This window comes from Dama dama, chromosome 9 (assembly GCF_033118175.1).
Source record: "Dama dama isolate Ldn47 chromosome 9, ASM3311817v1, whole genome shotgun sequence".
Classification (NCBI taxonomy): Eukaryota; Metazoa; Chordata; class Mammalia; order Artiodactyla; family Cervidae; genus Dama; species Dama dama.
Genome location: NC_083689.1, coordinates 101,107,821 through 101,122,785, shown reverse-complemented (window position 1 = coordinate 101,122,785; position 14,965 = coordinate 101,107,821).

The following is a 14,965-nucleotide window of genomic DNA, read 5'->3' as shown; positions in this document are numbered from 1 at the left end:
GCACTTTCTTGAACCTGCCCCATGCAGCTTCTAAACTTGCTGAGATCCTCCTCTCAACATCCTACCAAGATAACAAGAAACTTGCTCTCAGTTTCCATATTACAGACACTTATCAGTGGTTCTTCTCAGGTATATTTCTCCCTCTCACGTCAGCTCTTTCATTTTAAAGGATCTAAGTCAGTTTTGAAAATATAAATGGAAATACAGGTGAACAAAACACATGCATTTCTGAAGTTGGAAAAATATGATTTTGCTGTAATTAGATTCCCATCAATAGAGCTGAGGATGAAAGGATTAGGCGTATATTAGGGATATGGACACACCTCATGTTTCAGTCATTAGGTATCTCTTAAATGATACCCCTGCAATTTTCTACTTCTTTTTTCTGTGTGCATCTTTGATGTCTTGAAAGATTTTGTGTAATTCTGTGCATTTGGAACACAACATAATTGATGGGTTATTTGTATAAACAAATCCACATTAATGCAAAGTTAGAAGTATGTTACAAATGAGTTTACTCAAAATTGCTTTCTCAGATGTGACTGGTAATTGCTCTTAAGGAGCAACTCACTATTTCCCTTTTAAGAGACTTATGATGGTGGAGCAGCAATCCAGAATGAATAAAACCAAGGGCGGTGAACAATCTCATACACCCCAACAGAAAATAATTGCAGCGTTCACTTCTAAAATCTGTAGCAAAGCTTTTGAACAGATTCTCTCAAACTCTATAACAGCATACACTCAATATGGATCCTATAAAGATGAAATATAACAATGCACTTTTGCTAAATTAAATGTAGACTTTAAATTTTTAAATCAAACAACTGCCTTGATTATAAAATCAATATAAAACTAAAAACAAATGTTTAAGAATACTTCACGTATGTCCATGTATCATGCAGCAACTATACTTGAGTGAAATAAGAATGTAATACAATTCCATCATTTTGGGGGTCAATTTAACTTTCTAGTTTTCATATCATACAATTTTGGTATTTGACATAAGCTTTTCTCCTTTATGCACTTCAAATAACTTTCAAAAGTAATTCAAAAAATAAATTTGCAAAGATAATAAAGTATTTACACAGATAAATTATCCAATATCTATTGATATTTTGAATGAGACATGAAAAAGAGAAAAAGAATAAAAGCACCTATTTTTTAAGGTTTTCAAACTATCTTATTTCATCATAAATACTACAGCTCATAAGAATAGTAGAAAGTGCCTATTGTAGGTGTTCAGTCTTTTCTAGAATCCCAAGTTCTGTGGTATTAATCCTAAATTCTGTGGCTTAAGGTATAAAAGGCCTCAACAGTAGGAAGTATTTTTTTTTTCTACTTTGGCAGTGTACAGAGAGAAGGTCAAAATTAGGCAGATAGGTATTAACTTGACTCTTTAGAAATCAATATGGATGTTGTTCATTAAAGCAATTACTCTAATTAAATACATATAATTTTACTTTACAATAACAATGATTTTATAATTTATTACTTTATAATAATAAATATATAATTTAGAAAATTAATAGCTCTTCATTATATCCATGTTCTTCCCTCCCCTACCAACAAATTGACAGGAAAGAGCTAACTTAAATGACATTATCTTACTACAAAAGAGGATATTTTAATTCATAATTCCAATATTATTATTTAAGGAACTTAACAAATATGCAGGAATACCTGATTTAATGTATATAGAAAATTTTAGAAATAAAACGGCACCCAGAATGACGGTAATCACGTTTTCTTCATTAATTTGTTTTGCTTATCTCACAGTAGTCTGGTTCTCATATGGACAGAATAACATGAACTCTGAGAGGGTAGATGAGCGACTCTTATCAGATGACTATCATAGGGTCAGGACTAGCACATACTTTACTCTCCTAATTTGAGTTTGCACTAGGGGCATTTACCAATGTTATAGGAAATGAGAGATCTTTTTATGTTTTAGTTACCATGTTCACACTGAATTATCAAGCGTTCAGGTTTTTGTGTTTTTATCTCCTGTCTTCCTCTGGGCTACACATATGAAAATTTGCGGATATGACAGAAATTAATATATCCTAAAATTTCACTCTAAGGACTTAAAGACCTGGGTTTATAAATCAGGTCAAGTTTAGACCAGGCTGGTGTCCTTTAACGTGGTCTAAGGACAGAAACATCTTTCACTGGGTCATCACAAAGACTTCCTAAGTGCTCTCCTGGCCCCCTTTATCCTACTGAAAACACTTAGTTTAAAATATCTTTGAAAAATACCTCTCTGGGGACTTCCCTGGTGGTACAGTGGTTCAGAATCCACCTGCCAATTCCAGGCGACATGGGTTCGATCGCTGGTCCAGAGAAGATCGCACACGCCCCGGAGCAACTAAGCCCAAGTACCACAAGTACTGAGACCGCAAGCTGCAACTACCGACGCCTGCGCGTCCAGAGTCCATTCTCCACAAGAGAAGCCCGTGCACCGCACCCGGAGGGTAGCGCCTGCTCGCTGCAACTGGAGACAGCTCGTGTGCAGCAGCGAAGACAGCACAGCCCCCCAAATGAGAAATGCATTTAAGAAATTCTTTAAATGCCCATCTGACTGCATGGGCATTCTTCACAATGTCTTTTATTTTTTTTTCATGATCTCCATGATCTGAGCCTTTCCTGCTTCTGCTTTGCCAAAGCACACTGCCTGCATCTCTTCCCCGCACTGTGTTTCTGACCTTGTAAATCTCTGGCATTTCCCTCGCGCGATCAGATCCGCCCCAGCCTCCACGTTTGTTTATCCTAGGGTCTATGCGCTTATACGCTTGGTGATTCATTAAATGTTCATTAGAGCCCAATTTAACGATCTCCTCCACAGGTAGGCTGGACCTCCTATGAGCCTTCTTTGCAAACATGTACGTGTCTACATAGGACTTCCCAGGCGGCTCAGTGGCCAAGAATGCACCTGCCAACGCAGGAGCCGCGGGAGACACGGGTTCAATCCCCGGGTCGGGAAGATTGCTGGAGAAGAAAATGGCAACCCACTCCAGGACTCTTGCCTAGGAAGTCCTATGGACAGGGCGGTCTGGGGGGCTACAGTCACAAAAGAGAACTTGGCGACTAAACAACAAAAACCTCTCTATACAGCTTACTCACTATGATTGTATTATAATTATTATCTCTACATACTTGTTGTCTCCACTAGTCTGAATTCCCTTGAGGATAACAAAGGACTAATTTTATGTCATCAGTCCATAGCCATGCAATCTGACACACAGTAGGTGCTTTATAAATGTTTGTTAAATAAATGAATGGTACTGGAAAATAGCCAATCTGTGAATCAGAATCTGTTAAACCCCTAAATGAGGCTTGGCTTACAGCAATCCCATTTTTAGTGAAGCTGCATTTATTTTGTATCTGACTATAAGTAACCTAAATGAAAACTTATTTTTTTATTGACAGGATTCAGAGAGGGCAAATAAGATTCCAGTAAAGCTCTTAATGAATATTCATGTAAGAACTCTGGTTTGCAAACACAAGGAAAAGGAGATATAACAATAAAAGCTCTATATACTAAAATTTGATAATTTACACTTTATATTATTCAAGTGGTTTTATGATTTTGGGCTTCTGTTTGAATTTAATTTCATGTTTTCTGGCAAAAATATTCATCTATAATAACAGCTGTGCTCTTCAAATGTAAGAACTATTTGTATTTTGAACTTGGCATTAGAATCTGGATGGAGAAGAAAATTTCTAAAACATATTGAATCCGTCTATTAAAACAAATGGTGTATATAGTCTGTGGGTGTAGCTTACAGAGAAGGAGAATTTACTTGTCTGCAAGGTCAGATGTGCATGAATGTTATTTTGTTGCTGGGTAAACTGAATTCTATCTCTGATGTAGTTTCAGGATAACAGTCTAAGTGCTAAGTTACACATATGTTTCATAGCAACTTTAGTGTTTTTAGATTAACATCTTTGATATTGATTTCAGTGTTTTTAGCACCAACAATATTAGAAAATAAGGTAGATTCAGATTCTGTGGATGAAGCTTTTGCGCTGGTAGCTAACATTTCCTCAAGAGGAGTAGGAACCGCCCATTCATTATGGTAGTTTTTATCATGTACACTCCTCACTGTTATTCACTTCACCCTGTGAAAGCACACGTGTCAGAGTAAAGTCAGGAGGAGGACTTCAGTGTGTTTTCTTCTCTCTATCTTTTTAGTAACAGTGCAGGGCTCATCTTCCTGTTTTCTTATTGTCATTAAAATGCTGTGAGCTTTTAAAGTAATGCTCTCCTATGTCCACAGATAAAGGGATGCAGAGTTTGAAGCTGATAAAATGTGAAAAGATTTATTACCAAATGTAATATTTGTGGCTGATACTACCCACTGTGTGTTCTGCCTTTAAAAAAGGCAAGATTTAAGGTGTGACAACTGAATTACCTAAATGGTGAACTGAAAAGTCATCTGTAAATATCTACAATCACGTAGAAACACAAAATCACTGGAAAAGTTTTCATAGATATTCAAATAACATCCACAGGTGACTTTTTCTTTTTGAAAAAATAGCATTTCCTGTGTCACCACACAAACTTACAGACAAGATCACTTTTGATGTATGTGGTGGATATGCTCTGTTTCTGAAAACAAAATAAATAAGACATGCACTTCCTCCAGAAGGAGACAGGACCAGCCACTGTGTACTTCAGCCGTATGTTTCCAAGCCTCAGGAGCATCTGCCCGTGACAGCAGGTGTTTGGCAGTTTCCTGGGGCCTCGGGGGGAGTCAGCTGCAGGAGAAAGATGGCTGCACTGTGTCAGGGCCAGTGGGTCCCACGTTCATCCTGGAAACCATCGAGCTGAGCTCATACAGCAAATGATGCATGGAACTAGGGGGGAAATATCGCCTATACAGTAAGCCTTCTGTTCTCTTAAATCACATACATTAAAAGAAGAAGCTATATCTGTATAGTGTTTTTTCCCTTTATTCTTATTCAGAGCACTAGTCTAAGCTTCACAAGAGATAGTTGCATTATCTCTATAAGGATAAGAAAATCTTTTTCAAAGGATGTCCAAATAAATTGGGAAAGCAAAAAGACGGCAAGGAAGCTAGATAAAAGAGATACTCTGATCACCAGGTAGAGGGTATCATGCTGAGAAAATGAGACCTGATTTTCTTGTTTCGTTTTGTGTTCTCCACCCCGAGGACCACGGACCCTTCAAAAACACTTTCTTGCCCTTGAAATCTGACGTCTAACGCTCAGCTTGACATGAATTGGTTTGACTGTTTCTTATTGTTCAGAATTTACAAACTTTAACATATTTTATTGAAAAATGCTTTCTTAAAAAAATTAATTGCAATTTTCAAGAGCTTATCTTACTGCTGAAAACAGAAATGAAACAAACAGGGTAGAGGTAGGTGTTTTCTCCTAAGACGGAGTAGGATGTGCAAATATTAAAATTTAATTATATGTTGACTATCTTTTTTGGAGATTTTTGCCTTACTCCTATTTTTAAAAAGTGAAAGTCATTAATTAAGTAAGCAGTGTGGTCTTCTAAAACTTATTTTTAGGGAGTGCATACTTTTAAAAAATAAACACAGGGACTTTCCTTTGGATCCGGTGATTAAGACTGCATTTCCACTACAGGGGGCACAGGTTTCACGCCTGGTTAGGGAACCGCATGTGTGGCCAAAAATAAACAAACATAGAGGTCTAAAAGATTTATCATCACAAAAATATATATAATACAATTTTATGAATTTTTTGATGGAGTGAAGAAAGTTCACAGATTAATGAAGATTGAGGCTCTATTTTCAAAAACACGAATATGTGACAACCTTGATAGTATTGATAGGGGGGCACAGTCTGCATGAATTAAAGAATTTTAAGAGGGTTCATAGAAGTAGCAATTATCGATTAAGTTCCGAGCAAATGATCATTGCTGTTAATCTCAACTACAGTGAAACTAACAATAGCTGCAGCAGCAGTTACTGCATGTTTCCATTTGCCAGAGTCTCTCTAAATACTTTTCATGGTCTGGCACGCCAGTATGCAGCAGGGTAAAATCTGAATCGATGCTGATGGACTCTGAAGCCTATGTCCTGATCCCTAAATTGCCTCATAGAGATTAAGTAAAATATAAATCTTGGAGCTCCCTGTGGTGGAGATCATTCCCAACTACACAATAGGAAGTGACTATGTACAGATCTTTACAGATCTTACACAGTGAGAGGGAGAGGAGGAAGTCAGTGGACACTGGACAGATCAGGAAAAGCTTTTGGACGGATGCTTTGAGCTGGAGAATGTGTAGCGTCTACATATGGTTTTTAAGGTAATGGGGATGGTGGAAAAAGAAAATTCCTATTTAGAAAAATACACAAAATAAGGCACAGAACATAATGTAACTCATGAGACTGGATTTGATTAAAGAGTATGCACTGGGCAGAATTCAATTCAACTCAAAATTGATTTTTTTTTTTTTTTTTTTGAGTTCCACCCTTCAACTTTCTCTACAGCCCCAACTAACAAGACACTGTGGCAGAAATCACAGCGTTGTGAGGTAAAGTGCCGGAGGAAACAAAAGATGAAGAGAGTAGCTATTTGGAGCTTATTCTTGAAAATGACTCATTTAACTCTGTATGATTTTGTCTTCTCAGTCTAAAATGATTAGCTACAAGGCCTGAATAACTATGCACATTCATAGAATGAAAATGTCTTTGTATCTGGGACATAAAGGGAAAATGAAATGGACACCAGGACAAAGATGTGGGCATTTTCAGTAATAATTTTTCCTTGATGCAAAATGTTTTTCCTGGAGCGACCGTAGCAAACATAATGCAATACACTGTTCATTTCACTTGCTTCTTCAAAGGTGGAGAGGGAAATGTTCAGCAGTCTAATGAAAAAGGAGACCAGTTCAGTGAAGAATATATCTGTGCAGGATGAGATTAAAATTTCAGGTTCATAAACAACTCCATAGAAATTTAAAAAAATAAATTCATGTCTACTTTTTAAATTTAATGAAACCATAATTTTTTAGAAGTTATTTTTAAGTCCATGCAGTCAGAATAGAAAAGAAAAAAAAAAAAAAAAGATTAGCCAGATGATTTCAGATTAAATAGAACATCCTAGATCTGTGAAGTACGTGGGTAGTTAAAGAATAGTGAACATACAGTTGACTGGCTTTAATTTTTCCCAAGAAAGAATATATGATAAAAGAAAAATACTACTACTCCCCTTTGCTGTATTTTTTCGCATAAAGGATATTTTAAAGGTAAAGTTGTTGTTTAGTTGCTAAGTTGTGTTCCACTCTTTTGCGACCCCATGGACTGTACCCCACCAGGCTCCTCTGTCCATGGGATTTGCCAGGCAAGAAACTGGAGTGGGTTGCCATCTCCATCTCCAGGAGATCTTCCTGACCCAGGGATCAAACCTATGTCTCCTGCATTGGCAGGCAGATTCTTTAGCATTGAGCTACTAGGGAAGCCCAAATATAAAGTACATAATCCTATCATAAAGATTTGTCATTTAAATCATAGAAGCCACAAACAGAAACTTGTGCACTCGAGGACCCAGGAGACAGGAGCCGTGACACCAAAAGAGACTGAGCCAGTCTTGCCCGTGAGGGGCTGAGTGTCTCCAGCGGAGGAGTGGGTTGAGGTCAGTCTGCCTCAGGATCAGGGACACATTCTGGCGTAAGTCCTTTAGACAGAGGTCACATTACTGCCAGGGACTTCTCTGGTGGCTCAGATGGTAAAGTGTCTGCCTACAATGTGGGAGACCTGGGTTCGATCCCTGGATTAGGAAGATTCTCTGGAGAAGGGAATGGCAACCCATTCCAGTATTCTTGCCTGGAAAATCCCATGGACGGAGGAGCCTGGTGGGCTACAGTCCATGGGGTGGCAAAGAATTGGACAGGACTGAGTGACTTCTCTTGCACTTTCAGTTTCACATTACTGCCATTACCCCTACCAGAGTTTGGCCTCAGGGCAAACTACAGGAGGGAACACAGCCCCACCCATCAGCAGAAAATTGGATTAAAGGTTTACTGAGCCTGACTATGCCCATCAGAACAAGACCCAGTTTTCCCCACAGCCAATCCCTCCCACCAGGAAGCTTCCACAAGACTTATTCTCATCCATTAGAGGGCAGACAGAAGGGAAACCACAATCACAGGAAACTAACTAACTGATCACATGGATCACAACCTTGTCTAACTCAATGAAACTACAAGCCATGCCATGTAGGGCCACCCAAGACAGAGGGGTCATGGTGGAGAATTCTTCAAGAGATGGAAATACCAGACCACCTGACCTGTCTCTTGAGAAATCTGTATGCAGGTCAGGAGGCAACACTTACTCCTTGGAAGAAAAGTTATGACCAATGTAGGCAGCATATTAAAAAGCACAGATATTATTTTGCCAACACAGGTCTTTCTAGTCAAAGTTATGGTTTTTCCAGTAGTCGTGTATGGATGTGAGAGTTGGACTATAAAGAAAGCTGAGTGCTGAAGAATTGATGCTTTTGAACTGTGGTGTTGGAAAGACACTTGAGAGTCCCTTGGACTGCAAGGAGATCCAACCAGTCCATCCTAAAGGAGATAAGTCCTGGGTGTTCATTGGAAGGACTGATGCTGAAGCTGAAACTCCAATACTTTGACCACCTGATGCAAAGAGCTGACTCATTTGAAAAGACCCTGATGCTGGAAAAGATTGAAGGTGGGAGGAGAAGGGGACGACAGAGGATGAGATGGTTGAATGGCATCACTGACTCAATGGACGTGAGTTTGAGTAAACTCTGGGGGTTGGTGCTGGACAGGGAGGCTTGGAGTGCTGCAGTCCATGGGGTCACAAAGAGTCGGACATGACTGACTGACTGAACTGAACTGAACTGAAATGAAGGGAATGTTTCCCGCAAAGATGGGCATAATAAAGGACAGAAATGGTAAGGACCTAACAGAAGCAGAAGATATTAAGAAGAGGGGACAAGAATACACAGAGGAACTATATGAAAGTGATGTTTATGACCCAGGTAACCACAATGGTATGATCACTCATCTAGAGCCAAGCATCTTGGGGTGCAAAGTCAAGTGGGTCTTAGGAAGCATCAGTATGAACAAAGCTAGTGGAAGTGATGGAATTCCAACTGAGCTATTTCAAATCCTAAAATATGATGCTGTGAAAGTGCTGCATTAAATATGCCAGCAAATTTGGAAAACTCAACAGCGGCCCCAGGACAGGAAAATGTCACTTTTCACTCCAAACCCAAAGAAAGGCGATGGCAAAGAATGTTCAAACTCCTGCACAATTGTCTTCATTTCACAAGCTAGCAAAGTGTTGCTCAAAATCCTCCAAGCCAGGCTTCAAAAATACTTGACCTGAGAACTTCCAGATGTTCAAACTTGATTTAGAAAAGGCAGAGGAACTAGAGATCAAATTGACATCTTTTGGATCATAGAAAAACCAAGAGAATTCTAAAAAAACATCTACTTCTGTTTGATTGACTATGCTAAAGCCTTTGATTGTGTGGATCACAATAAACTGAGGAAAATTATTCAAGAGATGGGAATACCAGATTACCTTAGCCGCCTCCTGAGAAATCTGTATGCACCTCAGGAAGCAACAGTTAGAACAGGACATGGAACAGCATACTGGTTCAAAACTGGGCAAGGAGCACGTCAAGCCTTTATATTGTCATCCTGCTTATTTTTCTTATATGCAGAGTACATCATGAGAAACGCCAGCCTGGATGAAGCACAAGGTGGAATCAAGATTGCCAGGAAAAATATCAATAACCTCAGATAAGAAGATGACACCACCCTTATGACAGAAAGCGAAGAACTAAAGAGCCTCTTGATGAAAGTGAAAGAGGAGAATGAAAAAGCTGACTTTAAGCTTAACATTCAAAAAACTAAGATCATGGTATCTGGTCCCATCACTCCATGGCAAATAGATGGGGAAACATTATAAACAGTGACAGACTTTATTTTCTTGGGCTCCAAAATCACTGCAGATGATGACTGCAGTAATGAAATTAAAGACACTTGCTGCTCTGATGAAAAGCTATGACAAATCTAAACAGTGTATTAAAAAGTAGAGACATTACTTTGCCAACAAAGGTCCATCTAGTCAAAGCTATGGTTTTTCCAGTAGTCATGTATGGATGTGAGAGTTGAACCATAAAGAAGGCTGAGAGCCAAAGAACTGATGCTTTTGAACAGTGGTGTTGGAGAAGATTCTTGAGAGTCCCTTGAACTACAAAGAAGTCAAAACAATCAATGCTAAGAAAATCAATCCTAAATATTCATTGGAAGGACTGATGCTGAAACTCCAATGTGTTGGCCACCTGATGTGAAGAGCCAATTCAGTAGAAAAGACCCTAATGCTGAGAAAGATTGAAGGTGGGAGGAGAAGGGGACAACAGAAGGCGAGATGTTTGGATAGCATCAGCGACTCTATAGACATGAGTTTGAGCAAGCTCTGGGAGATGGTGAAGGACAGGGAAACCTGGCGTGCTGCAGTCTGTGGGGTTGCAAAAGGTTAGACACGACTTAGTTACTGAACAACAACAACAACCCTTCACTATATTTATTCAGACTTTTGCTAAATCATTTGTTTGAATGTTAGAAGAAAAAAAAAATTAGGCAAACACTTTCTTTTCTGGCAAACTACAAATATAGATTCTAAAGACTTTTTTATTTTTTTTTTAAGTTAAGCTTAATTGAAAGGCTTCTATTACTGAAAAAGAAAAACTGTTAGTAGATAATCTGGCTCTTCTTGATTTCAGAATAGGTATTTCAAAGAACAACATTCTTCTGTCTACTACTTGGAAACTATAATCTACAAAGCCAGTGTTGTGTGATAATGGTTCTATGCAGTCTTCAAATTGAAAGTGAAAGTATGAAATGTGCTTCCCAACAGAAATTTTGAAAGCACTGCTCTTCAATTCTAAATACATCACTATTTGAAATTTTTCTTAATGCTTGAACAGGGTGGGCAACTATTTAATCCAGATCTCTGGCAATATGGATGGTTCATTTACAGCCCTTATAGAACTTTTAGCTTCTTTGGTGGGGTGGGGAGAGATATCATTTTCATTTTATAATTCAATGCAGCCAAAATTAATATTTTGATTCTCCATGATTGTATGTGTGTGTCAATTTTTTCCAGCATCTGGGACAAACTCTCAATTTCCTTTTAAACCCAAACATAATATATTGGAACCAGTCTCAATGCAGTCAGCACTACTTAATGAAAAGCAGAACATCAATAAGGTAGATAAATTGCTATAGCTTCCCCCTTTGGCCTTGCTTTACATGTTCAACTAGTTCACTAGTCCAGCCTGGGATTTAGGAGGCTCATGACAGCTAATGATTTATTATTGATGGAACCAGTGACTATGATATTTCAACATCCTTCTACTGGATACTTTATAGAAATCAGAAAACTAATGTCACATGGTTTAAATTAGTTCTACCTTATGCTGATATATTTTGTAACTGTGTTTCACATAAAGGGTAAAGTTTTTAAAATGAAGAACTTAATTTTTTGGTAGTTAAACACCAGAAAATATTCAATCAAAAAAGCAAGGCAGGGCCACTTAGTTTTTTTCTCTTGTATCTTTTTTTAGGAACACATGATAAACTTATTTTTGGATGATTCTGGATAACTTGTCTGTCAGAAATGCTACTTTTAAACAAGATAGAGCTGTTATATATTAAAATGCTCAATTATGAAAAGCACCAATATGAATTGGCTATAAAATTTCAAAATTTTATCTAAATGTACATCTAAAATTAGATTACAGGATTATTTAATAGCAGATAGAAAAAAACTGATGCCTGTCAAAATTTATTTCTACAAAGATAATATTAATTTATAAATTTTAAATTGTTCAGAGATACTTTCACTAGTTAGGCAAAGTATGTAAGATATGAATACCAAATAAGGATTTTTTTCTTCCTAATTTTTAGTGCACTTCTTTTTCCTAAAATACTTTAATCCGTGAAAAAAATAGATGATTCCTTAGCAGTTCATCAAATTAGATGGGACTTATCCTACACTAGCAAAGTGCCTAACACATGAGAAAAAACTGTGTATATATTTATGGAATAAATAAACTTATTTCCTACTCAAAACTTAATGAAATAGGAAAATACCAAAAGCCAAAGGGTGCATTACTTGATCCTTCCTATAAAAAATACTTGTGCTGAGAAAATGAAATTTTAAAACATGGAAAAAATAATCACAGGGATTTCAACAATGGCTGTTAGTCACATTTTTCACTCATTAACATATCTTTAGACAAAGATTTCATCTATATCCCTTATGATGCAATTCCAAAAGCAAAACAAAATCAATGTAGAAATGCTACTCAGTACATAGCAAAACATGAGAAAGGAGACCTACAGAATGCAGCAATGTTTACTGAAAGATGTTTCTACATTATCTAGAGTGGAAAATGTCATGCTCATTCATCTGGCTGTAGTAATTTGGCATCATCAAATATTACACATTTGTTTATATCTCATCTCTCTCTAAAGTTATATCCCTTCATCTTAGAAATCTGTTTATATATAGCCAATCCAAAGTCAATAAAAAAAGAATGGCTCATAAGCCTTTGTTTCTATGATGAACTCAGGTTCTTAGGGGATATAAATTTTGAACTTGGACTTGAGGAAGCTGATGCACAAGGAATAATTACTTGAACACATAAAAGGTCTCCAACAAAGAATGAAACAAAATAGTTATATGAAGTGAGACCAGTTTTAATTCTTCCAAACCAAGAGCATGCACTATATTTTCTTTGTATAACCTTTAAGTTCCTTCATCTCTTATAGTTTTCATAGTATATGTCTTTCATCTCCTTGTTTAAATTTATTGCTAGTTATCTTATTATTTATGTTGCACCTTTAGATGGTTTTTATTTTTTGCTTTCTTTTTCTGATAATTCATTGGTAGTATATAGAAAAGGAATAGATTTCTGTATATTAATCTTGCAGCTTTATTAAATTCCTCTATTAGTTCTAATAGTTTTTGGTGGAGACTTTTGGGTTTTTATATATAGTATTGTATCATCTGCACATAGTGACAGTTTTACTTCTTCTCTTCCAGTTTGGATACTTTTTATTTCTTTTTCTGATTGCTGTGGCTAGGTATGTGATAAAACATCACTTTGATGAAATATATGAATTATGAGTCAGAAGTAGTATATTTGTGTAAAAGAGTAACAGACAGCAATGAAAGTGATTTATCCAGATTATAAGAATAATGTAATCTTTCTGTTTATAGTCTTACTTGAGGTCCTGTTATTTAGGGCTATTACAACAACAAATAATAAAAGCTCACTGGGCTTACTTAGGTTGTTTCAGCCTGTCTAGTGGAAGGTCCCAGTTTCTGGGTCTACTACTAACTGGGGAGATTCTTTAGCACCCCCCCTACATGTGAAATATGGATGGGGAAGGCTGTTTCCTCTACCTCAAAGACATAATTCTTACTATCAACAAGTGAAAATGTAGGTAATTCAAAACAGTAAATGATCAATTCAGAGCACAATCTATCTAATCCATCTACTGGAGATCGGGTGAGAAAATGCAGATTAAGGGATCTGACCACAGTCATTAGGGCTACTAGAGTTAAAGACAGGTCCCAGATAAATCCAGATAAACCCAGATCCAGATAAATAACCTCCAGTTATTATTTATCTCCCCTAATGCGCTGTTTCTGGTGACTCTGGGATAAGGGAGCTTGAATCTTCAGCATATTCTGTGATTGTTCTCCTATAAGATGGCTAGCCTTCAATCTCTGGTCAAACTTTGGAGTTGCACAAATTTAAACACATTAAACCCATACAGAAAATGGAATTAAAAATGTACAAATAACCCAGAATGCACTCAATAATGTTCTTGATCCCCCGACTCGATTTGGACATCCTGGCACTGTCTGACTACCAAGCCATGCTGAAGTTCTAATGTTTAGAGTCTAATGTTTAGTTTACAGTTGATTTCTCCCCAGGAAACCACACCTTTGACTCTCTAGAATATTCCAGATGGCTGTCAATGTTTGTTCCTCAACAATAAGGAATAAAATTGAATTACTATCATCGTATTTCATACTTATATTTCCTAGGGCTTTAAAAATGTTTAATAGACATATTACAGCCTTTAATATTTCTCAGTGCTGTTATATAAAATGATACTTAGGGAACTTGTTTTGTTTGTACATGTTTCACAAGAAATCTGTGTTAAACAATATATGAATAGCTGTCATAGACATGTAGCACTTGTGAGACCAAAGTCAGCAGATTGTTCTACTTTAATAATTATTTTGTGAAAATAAAAGCTGATGAGACCATGGATTTCATTGGTCATCACAGAGGATAGTCAATATTTCTTATTGCTTTACGGAAGATGAAATTACACGCAGAACACTGAAGCTATAATGTAGAAATTTAAACCACAGTGCAATTATGTATTGCAATTGCTCTCTGCTGAGTGAAATGAAATGCAGGGTTTAACAGTTTCTAAATCTTTCTATTTCTTATACTTTTTTATTTTTTAGTAACAAGAGAGAATAATATTCTATTCTATTTAATTCAGACACCCTTTTGTTCAGAAAGAGATCGTGATTGATGATACATTCTGCTGTTCTTTCTTTCCCCAAGCTATCACTGTTTGTATTGCTCTGAGCTAGTGAAACAGAGATGATTCTGTTGTTTTGATTCTTCCTACTTATATTTTCGGATTTAGCTGTGTGTCAGCAGAAGTTGAGAGTTTCCGAATGACTGCTTTTAGAGCAAACTCCCTAGAGTTCCTGAAGGCTCACTGTTATCTGTCATTCTATATACAGGCTCAATTTACTGCCCCTCACAATATACCCTATCAGGACACTCCTAAAGAAGTTCTTGTTTTTCACATGAAGTAGTTTGGGATAGAACCAGTGGGCAACACCTACAGTGTAAATGATTGTTTCCTCTGCTTACCACATGAACACACTTT